The following is a 14,651-nucleotide window of genomic DNA, read 5'->3' on the forward strand; positions in this document are numbered from 1 at the left end:
GTGAAGCAGAGGACAAAAATAATAATTCCATTGCGTTTGTTGTTCAAAAAAGACTTGATGGCTTGAGTCAATTCAATCAACTTCAACTACCTGAAATCTGGATATCTATTCTTAGTAAAACATCTTTGTTAGATACTTAAACTAGGTGTCTACCATTCCACTTTTCAGAGGACCATGGATGTCTCACTGAGACTGGACATGTCACTTTTAGGAAGTAGCTGTGAGATGGGAAGAAACCTGACCTTGGAGGACAATAACTCCAGGATAAGGTTAGAGAATCTTCTCTGGGCTGGGTTAGGAAGAGAAATTTTATAAGGTAAAGGCCAGGTGGCAGATATTGTCTGTATTTTCCTCATACTGTGTTTAGCAACTTTGGATAATAGGCAACAAACTCCAAACTGCTCCAAGCTAATTCGTGTCAACAAATGGAGCATAGGCATCCAGCGCATGACCCAGATGAACCAGGTCTTCAAGGATAATGCTCAGAGCTAGTTACTGGGTCCTGCCCTCAGCCTTCCCCCACCAGGGAATGCACCTCTGTCCTCCTTTGCCTCTCCTTCCCCATCATCAGGGGTTACAATTTGCTCCTTTCTGTAGATTTACACAGTCATAAAACTGGGCTTGCACTCAGAAGCGTGAAATAATCCAGATCGTAAAAAATACAGTTGTAAGAGAAGTCTGTTTCAAAGATCATTTGACAGAAACAGGAATGAATGGGTGGGGATGGGTTGGGGTAGGAACCACCTGAGCTGGGTGTAATAAATAGAATAGGCTTTTTTCTGTGCTCTCAGTCTTGTTCCTTTGACTGAGACCTTGCCAGAGTGTGCACCTGGCTCTTTATAAGAACACAGTCCTGTTTAAGATGCTGAGGTGGAGCATTTGCCTAGGGGAAAAAAAAAAGGCAAAAATTAATAAATATCTGATCTCTGTTTGCTATCCACATTATATGGCTGGGTATATAAGAGCAGCAAAAAGACAAGTTCTTATCCCTGAAGAGGAATTTGCAAGACCAAGACCACAGTAACCCTGGGAGCTACATTTCACGTGTGATTCTATTGCCTGAATAGGTGTTCAGGGACATATTAGTCACAACAAACTATTCTGCCTGTCTTCCAGCTGCCCACCTAGAAGAGCATGGGTCTTACATAGGACTTATGCTGTATTTGTTATTTTGATACAGATACACTGGAGCATCCTGATACCATATGGCATCTCAAGAGGATGAAAAATTAGATATGAGCCATCAATGTGCAGGTCAGAAAGCCAATCGTATCCTGGGCTGCATAAAAAGAAATGTGTCCAGGAGGTCAAGGGAGGTGGTTCTGCCCCTTTACTCTGCTTTCATGAGACCCCACCTGGAGTACTGTACCCAGCTCTGGGGTCCCCAACACAAGAAAGGCACGGACCTGTTAAGAGTGGGTCCAGAGGAGGGCCATGAAAATTATCAGAGGGATGGAGCACCTCTGCTATGAAGACAGGCTGAGAGAGTTGGGCTTGTTCAGCCTGGAGAAGAGAATGCTCTGTGGGAGACCTGATTGCAGCCTTTCAGTACTTAAAGGGGGTTTATGAGAAAGATGGAGAGAGGCTTTTACCAGGGCCTGTAGTGACAGGACAAGGAGCAAGAGTTTTAAACTAGAAGTGGGTAGATTTAGACTGGACATAAGGAAGACATTTTTTTTCGATGAAGGTGGTGAGACACTGGAACAGGTTGTCCAGAGAAGTTGTGGATGCCTCATCATTCTAAGTGTTCAAGGTCAGGTTGGATGGGGCTTTGAGCAACCTGATCTAGTGAAAGATGCCCCTGCCCATGACAGGGGGGGTTGGACTAAATGATCTTTAAAGGTCCCTTCCAACCCAAACTATTCTATGATTCTGTGATCTCTAGTCCACTTCTCCTTAGGCAACTAATCCTGCCTCCAATCCAGCTCCTCATTTTTTTGGTGGGGGAAGTGACTTAACCATAATTGGAGTCTTGCAAGAGGTAAGAACACTGTAAAGGTAAAGCAAAAATACAAATTTGAGGGGAGATGAAAGGACAAGAGTATCTATGAATGGAGTGATGCTTTCTGTGGATGCATGTGATGTGGTTTCAGTCTCACTTCAAGCAGATCCCTTCCTACACATGGCACAGTTCAGCTGCCTCTCCATTCGATGCAACTGCTTGTGGAACTGCCCCAACAGGAAAACCAGCAAGCAGTTGCATCAGCTGAATGCATGGGACAGTAAGTTGTGTCTCAGAGGCAAGAAACAGTGCCTAAAGAAGAAACTTTGTATCATCTATAACCCTGGAGAAAAACCTGTGAGAAATTTCTTCAGGTGGGCTCAGAATCTGGAAATCCTCTGTCCTGAAGATGGACTTATATGAATGTTCCCACTGCATTTAAGAAAAAGGGTTATGAATGATCTGATGGAAAGGGGAAATCGACTTGCATTTTACGATGAAAGCTCTTCATTTGCTGTCTCAAGAAGGCCAGTAGTCCAGCTCCTAGTGCAAACTCTTATACCTCTCAACGCTATATCACGCAGGCATTTTACTGCTATTCATTACATGTAAATGTTTCTTTGTCCCAATAGAAACTTGCAGCTGTCAACACAGCCAACGCTAACTACCAGGAAATGATCTGTCTGAGAAGGAAATGTTGCAAGCTATCAAGTCCCCACAATGTGCTAAAACATCCGTAGAGGCAGACTGCCAGGGGTTTATTATAAACTATGGACCATATGTTCTCTTGGCTTCCATAGTTTTGAGCAAGGAAATGTGTCATCAAATAATCCCGAAGGGAAGGGAGAATGCACTGTGCAGGGGAAGAATCATAATGATACTTCACTGGGATGGTGCTCCGATATCTGCTTTCCTGAAGAGTGTGAAGGCTAAAAAGACCCATAGGGATATAAAAAGGGGATTGTTACTAGAGTGTGGATAGCAATAAACTTGGCAGGAACTCCACCATATGGCAACCTCAGGAGATGTGATAGATGTCTGGGGAAAACCTGCTGTCATTCATGCTGGTACAAGAAACAATAATCTTCTAATGTACCTATCTCTCTTGGCTGTAGTCAAGGCAGGTATGTCAAGACATGTGCTTCACAAGATTCAAGGTGAAGCAGACAGGTAACCCCACCATCCAGTCTTGCTGATGATGCTGTTGAACTAGCTCCACATATATGCAGTATAGATATGATTGGTGTTGAATAAGACCTGAGTCTGGCAATAAGTTGAATAAGACCTGAGGCTACCTCAATCATTACCAACCCAAGCTGGTAATATTTCTTTACAGGTTAATGTTTTTCTATGCTGACACCAGGTAGTGCAGGTAACACCGCCTGTTCCAATCCTCACTCCTGCTATTGCAAAACACTGAGCTGCACGGGCTATGACAATTTTTTCTCCATTTACCTGACAGCTGATGTCACTAGTACCCAGAATGACTCTCACAGTTCAGTGCAGAGCCCTTCAGAGCTTGAAAACATGTTGACAAGCAGGCACTAAGAGTGAATCAGCAGTGCCTGAGGTGGGGAGACCAATCAGTCCATTGGAAACAGAGATTGCAGGGCAGGGTAGATAGCTTCAAGCAGATGGTTCTTACTAGGTAAGATTAGGGGAGAAGCCAAGTATGTTCTTGAAAAGTCTGAGGTTGGCCAATTGGTTACAAAACAGAAACATAAAGACACACAAACCAAAACATATTTCACTGTAGTGCAACCTACCTGAATTTCATCTTCGTTCTCAGCTGCTCCATAGGATTGTGCTCCAGGAGGAGTCTCGGCTGACTGTGCAGAGGGAACAGCTCCAGCAGCACCTCCACCCTCTAAGGTGATGCTGACAGAGCTGAAACAGGTCCTTCTCTTCACTAAAGATCTTCTAATGCCTTGGCTACCTTGAGGGGCTGGCCACTCTCCTATTTGCTTCTTAAGGTTAGTAAGTGTTGCAGAAATTTTATAGAGAGGATTACATATACAAAAGCTTCTTTAAAATGTAAGAGCTCCCTCCTAGATAGAATAGATTCCATGACTTTTGGTGTAATATCCATATTAGGGTTTATACCAACTATGGCTGTGAGCACTTACACTTCTTTCACCATTTCTTGGGGTACATAAAACAAGCTCAATCATAACCATGGGAAGAAGTCATTTGTTGAAAGCATGATTTTCAACTTACAGTGGCAAAGGTATATACATTGGGTGTCCGTGGCAAGGTTTTGGTCATGGGGGAGCTGCAAGGGTGGCCTTTGTAAGGACAGGTTGGGGCTGCCCCATGCTGAACATAGCTGGTTCCAGCTGGTTCCAGCTGGCTCCACAAGGGACCCACTGAAGGACATAGCTAAGCCCATCAGCCAAGGTGGTAGCATCTTTATGAAACCATATTTGACAGGGCAAAAAACTGCAGATGGAGAGAGGAGGAGGGAAGACAAAGTGAGAAACAACAGAGAGAACACCAGTGGTGCCCAGCGACAGGATAAGGGGCAATGGGCACAAACTGAAGGAGAAGAGGTTTCAGTTGAACATGAGGAAGAACTTCTTTAGTTTGAGGGTGACAGAGCACTGGAACAGGCTGCCCAGGGGGGTTGTGGAGTGTCCTTCTTTGGAGATATTCAAAACCCACTTGGATGATGTCCTGTGCAACCTGCTCTGGGTGACGCTGCTTTAGCAGGGGGGTTGGACTGGATGATCTCCGGTGGTCACTTCCAACCCTTGCCATTCTGTGATTCTGTGATTCTGTGATTCTGCGTCAGAGGAGGAGGAGGTGCTCCATGGCATGTTGTGAAGGACTCCATACCAGAGCAGATTTTCCTGGCAGGACTCCAACCCATGAATAACCCATGCTGGAGCAGAGGAATGGTGTGAGAAGGAAGGAGCAGCAGAGAAAAAATGCTATGTATTGACCATAATCTGCCTCACTCCACACCATACCACTTACAGTACAGATAGAGAAATCTGGAGTGAAGGACTGAAGTTCAGCCTAGGAAAGGGAGGAGGAAAGGCCTTGCTTTAATGTTTGTCTTTTTGTTTCTTACTACCCAAATCTATTTTAGTTGGCAATAAATTAAGTTCATTTTCCCCGATTTGAATCTGTTTGGCCCACAGCAGTAATTAGTAAGCAATCTTCCTGTCTTTATCTTGACACTTGACCTTTCTTGTTCCTGTTCTTTCTGTTTCTTCCCCATTTCCAACCCCTGTCCTAGTGAGGGGGGAGCTGAGTGGGCAGCTGGGTGGGAGTTAAGCTGCTGGCCAAGGCCAACCCACCACAGTATAGCATGGCATACACATGACAGACTTAGCAGATTGTGCATTTTTTGTGCCTTATCTCACTGTCCCAGCTTTCGTCATTTTGGGAGTCTCCTACATGCTGGCTTTTACATACTTAAAATGTTGTTAGACTGAAAACCTGGGCTGAAACCTGCAGTTCCATGTGTTTGCCTCTGACATTTTAGAATAAATATCAGCAGTCCTAATTAAAAAAAAAAGTTAACAAAAATAAAATGTCTGCTTTAACATAAACATTCTTAAAAATGAATTCATTAAGAAGGTCCAGCATTTCTGTGCTTTGAGAAAGTGCTTATAATTTAGTTGATGGTCTCACAACAAGGTTGTGCTTTTTGAAATCTCTCTGAATAGCTCTTCAACTTTGTTCAGTTACGAAGCTTTAGACCTTCATTTTGTATGTGCTGTAGAGACTGGGCTAAAAGACTGCAGTTAATTTCTCTGATGACTGCATTTGCATGATGCACGATCCATCTCCCTGATGTGACCAGGACTTCCCTTGTCCTTTGGAGCATACATAGAGTGCCTGGATATAGTGACAGGCAGGCACCTCAACATGGGATGTACAGCTTGTAGCCATTTGAGCGTGTATTATTTGTACTATTGTATTATTTGTGTGTTTGTACAGCTTGCATTATTTGAGCTTATAAGGTTCCTCATTCATTCACTCAGTTCATACCCATAAAAAGCTTACGTAAATGCTGTGTGGGGACAGTCCAACACGATACTTTTATTTCAGCCATAAATGCCACAAGTTATGTATCTCCCAACTAAGCATGACTATGCCGAGGAATTCCTTCCTGTGTCTTGACTCCCAGTATACTCTGCCTCTGAGGAATGTGCTACTTCTTCATTTTTCTGAGTTGGAACTAAGAGAACTGGCGTGGTGCAGCTGTTGGAGTGACTCAGCAGAATGGCTCCACATCCTCATGCGCATGACACCTTGTGACAAAAAAATCTCACATTTTCAAGATAAAAAAAGCCTTAGTTTCATTAATTTCTTCTTCCAGGGGAGCTAAAATTATTTTGAAGGGGAAACAGTAAAATTGAGATTCCACTACACCAATCTGTCAAAATGGCAAACATGAAAATCATGTCAAGAATATGTTAAATTTTATTGGATTCGTAATTATTTTCATACTTTCCAGACAGAATTTAGGAGTATCTAACGCAAGGCTTAAATTGCTGAACATATGGCAGATGAAGTAATGCTCGTAACAATGGAGGCTAATGAGAAATGTTTTGCTAACAAGCGCATTTTACTTTGTAGATTTTTCGTCAGAATTCAGGAAGAAACTTGGAATTTGGTAGCGGGAGGAGGAAAATGGTAGAAATCTTTCAGGATCTGAGTATTTGACCTCTAAAAGTCCAGGGTGAATGGACTGTCATTTTCATTTAATATAAAAAAATAACAATGATTGATGAATTAATCTGTTGAGGTTGTTTTGTTACTTCTTTTTTTTTTTTTTTTTGCCAGGTTGTTTGGGTTTTTTTCAGAGACAGTTTTGAGAGTTCTGCAAGGTCTGACAGTAGAAGTGAGATTCACCTGCCTGAAAATATGTTTGAAGTGGCTTTAGGTGGTTAAGTTTTCACCTGCAATTCTTTCTCCTTCTTTCATCATCTGCATGTGGGGCAATGCACAAGGGTTTCTCGATGTCTAACAGACCACTTTCACATATGTTCACTCATACCACCTCAGAGAAAGACATCTAACCCACACTCAGCTCTGCTGCACCAAAGTTCCCGATTTCCAGGTATTTAACTTCTGTACTAACTGTGGCAGACCGAAAAGACAGCCTGCAAACAAGCTCTGATACAACACACACTCATTCTGGTTTTGGGCTAGCCAACAATCTGTGCTGCAAGGAAGAGAGTTTCCCCAGACCCATTAGTTTAGGTTATTGTGGTTGGTGGGACTTCAGCGTCTGCACAGGGACTAGGCTAGGAATAGGGTAGATCGTTAGGCTGGGAAGGGGCAGCAGTGAGAATTCAGCTCCGGGGCAGAACAAGGTGGGTGGAAGCCATATGCAAAACCTGAGGGCAAGGCAGCTTCTATCTGTACCCTAATCTTTCCTGTATCAAATGTTCCCAGGACTGTTATCTGGGATGGAGAAGACAGATGGGTACAATCATTGTCTCTCCCTCCAACAGTATGTGACCTCTTTCAGCCACTAATTGGGAATGATCCCGAGCCCTTGTTGAGTCCAGGACCCTGATCAGTTATTCATTAAGAGACTGTTCATTGGCCTTGGCCAAAACCACACTGAAGGCATTGAAACAATTTCACAGTCCAAAGCTCCAGGGCCCCACAATATTCCCAAGTACTGTTTAAGTCACTATTGTGGGCGGATTTAGCTAGCACGTTCACTCTGGTGAATGCCCTTGCCTCTCACCGCTTAGGATTGTAACTCTCTGCCTGTGATAACTTCTGAATTTCTGTTCACACTCCTGCTTCTTAGGCTTCATGGGCAAACTGCATCAAAATCCAGGCTAGAGACAAGCACCATTCAATTCTCATGTGACTTCCTTAGAAAGGTTCACCTCTCAACAGTTCAAACAAAGCCACGATTGTCCCTGCATGCCAGGGCTGTGCCACAAGCTCCTTTCAGCACCAGTTATCTAGTCAATGGCTTCTGAGCTTCTGGGGAAATGTGGTATGCAAGAAATGCAGAAGCCGAGTGGGCAGTAACAACAAGGCCAAGAAGAGGAGGAGCAAGAGGGCATCACCGTGACCACACAGTGACTGGCAGGACTGGAATGTGGCCTTGCTATAAAACTTAGGGCTCGAAATTAAACTGCATCACTTGGAGCATCCATACTGTGTATGCTGTGTTTCCTTGACCAGCAGAGGGCAGCGTGTCTGCATGATCCTTTGGGTAACCTTAAAGTTGATACAAGAACCAACAAGGAAACTCATCAATATTGGGCAACTTACATTTCTTCTACCTTTGGAGTTCTATTCCATCATGAACTTCAGTTTATCCTCATAAAGTGCAAAGTCCTGCACCTGGAGATGAACAACCCCGTGCACCAATATATGCTGGGGGCCACCCACCTGGAAAGCAGCTTGACAGAAAAGGACCTGGGGGTCCTGGTGGACACCAAGTTGAATGTGAACCAGCTATATGTCCTTGCTGCAAAGAAGGCAAATGGAATCATGGGCTGCATTAGGCAAAGTATTACCAGCCCATCAATCCCTTCTACTCAGCCACACCTGGAGTACTGTGTCCAGTTCTGGGCTCAGTACAAGAGAGGCATGGACGTACCGGAGAGAGTTCAATGAAGGGGAGCAAGGATGATTAAGGGACTGGAGCACCTCACATATGAGTCTGAGAGAGCCTGTTCAGCCAGGAGAAGAAAAGGCTCAGGGCGGATCTGAAGAGAGAGTGCAAGGAGGATGGAGCCAGGCTCTTTTCAGTTCTGCTCAGTGACCAGAGGCAATTGACACAAACTGAAACACAGGAGGTTCCCTCTGAACATCAGGAAACACCTTTTTCCTCAGAAGGTGACTGCGCACTGGCACAGGCTGCCCAGGGAGGCTGTGGAGTCTCCCTCTTTAGAGATATTCAAAAGCTGTCTGGACAAGGTCTTGGGCAACTGGCTGTAAGCGGTCCTGCTTGAGCAGGGGGGTTGGGCCTGATGACCTCCAGAGGTCCCTTCCAACCTCAACCAGTCTGTGATTCTGTGAACATCTGGAAGCCATTCCTTCACAATGCTACCATATGAGGACCGCACAGAGTTGCTACCTATGGACTTACATGACAAATTCAATGCCTATTTGTAGCAAACCCTCATCATGTCATAGAGATTTCTGCTAGACTCAAAGGGTTTGTCCACAATGGAAAAAAATATCTATTCCCTGGAAGACTGTATTTTAGCTGCCCTGAGGAGGCCTGATCACAGCGTTAGGCCTATCTTGTGGGGAAAAAATCCACTTTTCATCTCCTAGTGACATTCAGTTGAGATTTAGACACTAAAAAGTAGGTGTAGGGTAGATATTTAAAATCCTATTACAGACAATGGCCACCTGGATCCTCATTCAGTTGCCTAAACATAGTGTGTGATGCCGTTGGATTTTCTCTATGCAAGATACCTGCATGGGGCTGGCAACCATGATAAAGAGCCTATGGGAAACCCACATGCTTTTGAAAAGGTGGCTGGAGGCTCAAATGGCACTATAGGTGTGTAGGTGTATGAACCCCTCCAGTAATCAGTGCAATCAAGTGAGAGCACAAGGCAGTTCAGTAGACATCAGTCACAAGGTCCAGGTACCCACACCTAGCTTCAGTGCCCACATCTAGACCTGGCTGCCCTGTATCCACAATGTGTTCATGGGGCTGGTAGCTTTGTCACAGTACCTATAGGAAGCCTAAATATTGTTGAAAGGCTGCCTAAAGGCCAGGCAGAGTACTCTGGCTTGTTTACCTTGATTGAGTGGCATCTGCCAAAGTAGTCAGGGCAGTTAGATTTCTGACTGTAGGTAATGGCAGTGCAATGAAATGCAGTTTGGGAGAGTGCCCATCTACCTTTGTGAGGCCCCTGTTAATAACAAGGATGAATCCTAATCTAGAGAACAACTGTTTTGAGGAGTCAGAGGTTGCATGGCTTGTTGTACATGCTGTTGTTTGCAGTCTTGTGCTCAGTGAAGATTTACTTGCAAATGTGTGTATGAGAGCATTCTTAAATTAAAAATACATCTTCCAAAAGGTGAAGAACTGGCTCTGTGTATCCTCACAGTGAAAGCCAAGGATAGGCCGAAGTAAAAGCATTTGCTTTGTGTGGGAGGGAACTTAGGCCAGTGGTACAGAATTACCTCCCACACTTCGGCTGGTATGTGTCACACTTTGAAAAGGGTATTAAACATTAGAAGAGACAACAGAGAAACTTTCAGTCAATTGGCATTTCGTTCTGCTCTGTCTGCACTCCTACACTTCTCTGAATGCCATCCTAGTATTTCCCTTCTGGCAAAATTCTAGTTTTTTTAATCTTCCATTGATCCAGTGAACTTCCAGCGGGTCTCCTTGTTTTGTGGGTGACAGCTGGCTCACTCTGGCAGTGTCTTGTGAGAGCACTGCTCTCCCCATCCCACCAGCTTTCCTCCAATGCCTGGACCCACCTTACTATGGATGACCTAGCTGATCTCCCATGTATATGCCAAGATCTTGTGATTACAAACTTTGGCTCAGCCTGCAGGAGAGTTCAACCTCGAAAGCAAAGTATGATCTGTAAGGTACAGAGTGTAAGGGCATAAGACATAGTCTACCTCACCCGGTGGTCCATCTGGCCTAATACTGCATCTCCAGTAGTGGCAGTGAGAGATGCTAATTAGGGAGAACATGTGAGCCTGGCCTGTGCATCAGTGGTTTAAGGGTATTGGTGATAAATCCCTATCCTGTCCTTTTACTGTGTCTTTATGTACCTCCTTTCCAAGAATTTGTCTATCACCTTTTTGGACCTGCTGTATTTCTACCTGCAGGGTAGCCATAGGCATGAAGTCTAAGGGCTGAATAACGTCCAGGTCATCTAGTCCACTAAAGATAAAAAAATCATCCAGATTCCACACCTCCTTGTTAAGTCCAAAGCTGTAAATTGCAATAAGCTATTTCACTTGCCAGGAAAAACAAACTGCATCCCATCCCAAAGGGAGAAAATGCACCCACCCATCCTCCTTGCTTCTAAAATGACAAATTCTGTAGGCCCACATCAGAGTACTGACCATGCTATATGGTTTTCTTTTTCTGGCTTTGGCTGGTCCTTGGCTATTAAGAGAAAAGCAACAAAAAGAAATCTAGGCTCTCCAAAGGCTGGTACTACTGGGAAAAAGTAATTTACGCTAGTGTAACTGAAAACAAAATTTGGACATATCTGTCTATTTCTCCCACTCTTATCTTTTTTCTCCAACCAGCCTCCCACTTCTGTGCATCATTTATCCTCTCCCTCCTCCTGCAAGTTTTTCCTTAAATCGTATCTTCCTTCAAGGCTTTCTTATATGTCTTTTGCAAGAACATTTTGTGTTTGAATTCCTCTGGTGCATGATACTTGTCTGAATGAGGTAGCACATTTGCCAGGACACAGGCCTTGCCTTTTAACTTGGTGTGGAGAAGTGGGGAAATTTATAACACTGTAGGAATTATTTACAAGTGTAAGCTCTGTGCTTCATTTTTTCTCCCATAAATACAATTTTTGTTCTCATTAACGGTCATGCCAGCATGTCACAGTTATAAACAGTTATTGTACCTTCTCATTACAGTTGCACAGCAGCACTTCTAAGCCAGGGATCTCAGAAAGGTTTGCAGTCCTATAGCACTCCATTTAAGAGACAGGTAAAGTCTGTTATTCCCTTCTGACAGACACTGAACTTCACTGGTTTGCTCAAGATTTGTCAACAGCTGGACTAAAACCTAACCTAAACATCTACTGCTTATTTCTCTGTGAGCAACTTTCAGTAAGACCCAGCTCATCTCACACTGGCAATATCAGGACTGGGATGTGGCTTTTGCTGTTAAGTGCAGTGAGGTGCTGGCTTAGACCAAAGCCTAATATTTATATAATAAAAGTCAGGTCAAATGAATCGCAGTGTTGGTTGCCATGTCATTACTGAAGCCTGGGAAGTTTCTTAAGACAGAAAGAAAAATAAAAAAGGATAAAAATCTGGTCATATTTATACTGCCAAAGTGGTCCAAGGCACAGGACTGATGCTGCTCCCCGACACATTGCCCAAGTGCTGCACAGGAACAGCACATGGCCTGACCCACTCCTGTTAAATAAGCCGAGCGTGGCTGCTTCAGTTTTGCTTCCCCCTGCCCTGCACAGCCCTCCAACAGTGCCCCCCGGACTCCCTCTTCAGGGTATGCAACACAAACCCTGAGTTTCTGGGGGAGGGTTGACCCTGGCTGGACACCAGGTGCCCACCAAAGCCACTCTATCACTCCCCTCCTCAGCTGGACAGGGGAGAGGAAATATAATGAAAGGCTCATGGGTCGAGATAAGGACAGGGAGAGATCACTCAGCAATTACTGTCACAGGCAAAACAGACTCAAATTTGGGATATTATTTTATTACCAGTCTAATTAGAGTAGGACAATGAGAAAATAAAATCAAACCTTAAAACACCTTCCCCCCACCCCTCCCTTCTCCCCAAGCTCAACTTCCCTCCCAATTTCTCTCCCTCCTCCCCTCGAATGGAGCAGGGGGACAGAGAATGGGTGTTGGGGTCAGTTCATCCCACGCTGTCTCTGCCGCTCCTTCCTCCTCAGGGCAGGACTCCTCACCCTCCTCCCCTGATCCAGCCTGGGTCCTTCCCATGGGCTGCAGTTCTTCACCAACTGCTCCAGCATGGGTCCGTCCTTCCCACAGGGTGCAGTCCCTCAGGAGCAGACGGCTCCAGCGTGGGTCCCCGTGGGGTCACCAGCCCTGCCAGCAAACCTGCCCCCGCCGTGGTCGCCCCAGCCTGCAGGTGGGGATCTGCTCCCCCGTGGTCTCCCCAGGCTGCAGGTGGGGATCTGCTCCCCCCTGGGCCTCCCTGGGCTGCAGGGGCACAGCCTGCCCCACCATGGGCTGCCCCAGGGGCTGAGGGGAATCTCTGCTCTGTCGCCTGGAGCCCCTCCTGCCCCCCTGCTGCCCTGGCCTGGGGGGCTGCAGGGCTGCTCCTCTTGCATCCTCTCCTCTATCTGGCTGCAAGAATGCACTTTTTTTTTTCCTCCTTCCTAAATAAATATGTTATCCCAGAGGTGCTACCACTGTCACTGATAGGCTTGGCCTTGACCGGCGGCGGGTCTGTCTCGGAGCCAGCTGGCATTGACTCTGTTGGACATGGGGGAAGCTTCTGGCATTTTCTCACAGAAGCCACCCCTGCAGCCACCCCACTACCAAAACCTGGCCATGCAAACCCAATACAGCTTCCCACTGTGAAAATAGCTTCCTACTGGACTGAGACCCACAGCCTCACATCAGCAGTGGATCTGAACTTGGAAAAAAACCCATATGAACAAAGTAGTAATTATGATTTAGGGCCCTCAAGGGACACACCACTTTGAACTTGGAAGAGACCCAGGGCCTAGGGCTATGTAGCCTTTCTCCCTGGCCTCATGGCAAGATACTCAGCAAGATACTCCTCAACTTCAGTTTTACATAGGAAGACAGATGTAGTCTATGGTAGAGTCAATAGTATATAAGCAAGGCACGGAATTTCATGTGTTGATTCATACATCTTGAGCATAGCATCTCTTTAGGGAAGGACTGTATGAAGATTATCTGACCCAGCTCTGCTCTGCACCAAAGCTGCAGATGACCATTATTTAACTACCCCAGACAGCAAAACTAATGGGATGAGAATAAAAACATTGTCACATTTTTAGAAGAACAAGAATATGCTATTTAAACTGAAATCCTGTACTTTCATGCTTTCGGAGCTTTTCCTACAATTCAGAAGACATTTTCAGCCTGTGCAATAGTGATATGGGTACTTAACCAAGAGTCGAACCCTCAACAGTTTGATCTGGCACAGTTCTGCTAAGCCAGTGGCATTATAGCAATTAAATTCAAGTACAAATCTAGCCCAATAAACAGAAAACAAAAAAAAAATCATCAAATTGTGACTGAAATTGTCTGGACTCATCAAACAGCATTTCAGATTGTTAGGCCAGCATCAGTTGTAATGCAAGTGAAATTGCAAGGTTCTTTTGAAATCACATTCATGAATGAGGGATGTCCTTATCTCACATGCGGATGATAATTCCACAGTGAGGGAAAATTGCACATCCTCTCCCTCTGCCTCACACTGCCAGCTAATCCCTCGCAGCGGAGAACACTGGGGATTCCCATGCGCTGGAGCGCAGCCAGCAGCAGGATAATGCAGATGAACTTCAATGGAAGGACAGGATTTGGGACATTTCAGGGTGATTTCCATTCTCAGCTAAATGTCAGCACTCATTGAAGTTCAGGCAGGTCAAATCATGTTCTCTAATGAGCCAAATGCAGGTTGCTGCCATTGCCACAGCAGCGCAATTCTGCCCAGGACTGTCCTTTGCTCCACGTGGGATACTGAGTGAAAGACAGGCTCAATAAATCATTAATGTATTCATTCTCTAAGCAGGTCAAATGGTAATTAACCTCATGCCCATCCCTGCTGCTTTGAGAGTTAACTCAGTATCTACCATGCAGCTACAATTTGATCCAATAACTACCGTACAGGGGAGGTGACAAAGGTGTGTAGAGCATCACAGAAGCTGTCAAAGGAAGGGGACAAGCTGCACAGGCACCTCTGAACAGGGTGGACCCAGCCGCAGGAAGGACTCTGCATACAGGGATTGCTGTGGGCAGTGGGGCATCCTAGGAGGCAGGGCAGCCTCTAATGTCGCTGCCCTTCCTAGAGCCCTGGCTTCACCGCG

The sequence above is a fragment of the Egretta garzetta genome, unplaced genomic scaffold (genome assembly GCF_000687185.1).
Source record: "Egretta garzetta isolate BGI_Z169 unplaced genomic scaffold, ASM68718v1 scaffold255, whole genome shotgun sequence".
NCBI lineage: Eukaryota > Metazoa > Chordata > Aves > Pelecaniformes > Ardeidae > Egretta > Egretta garzetta.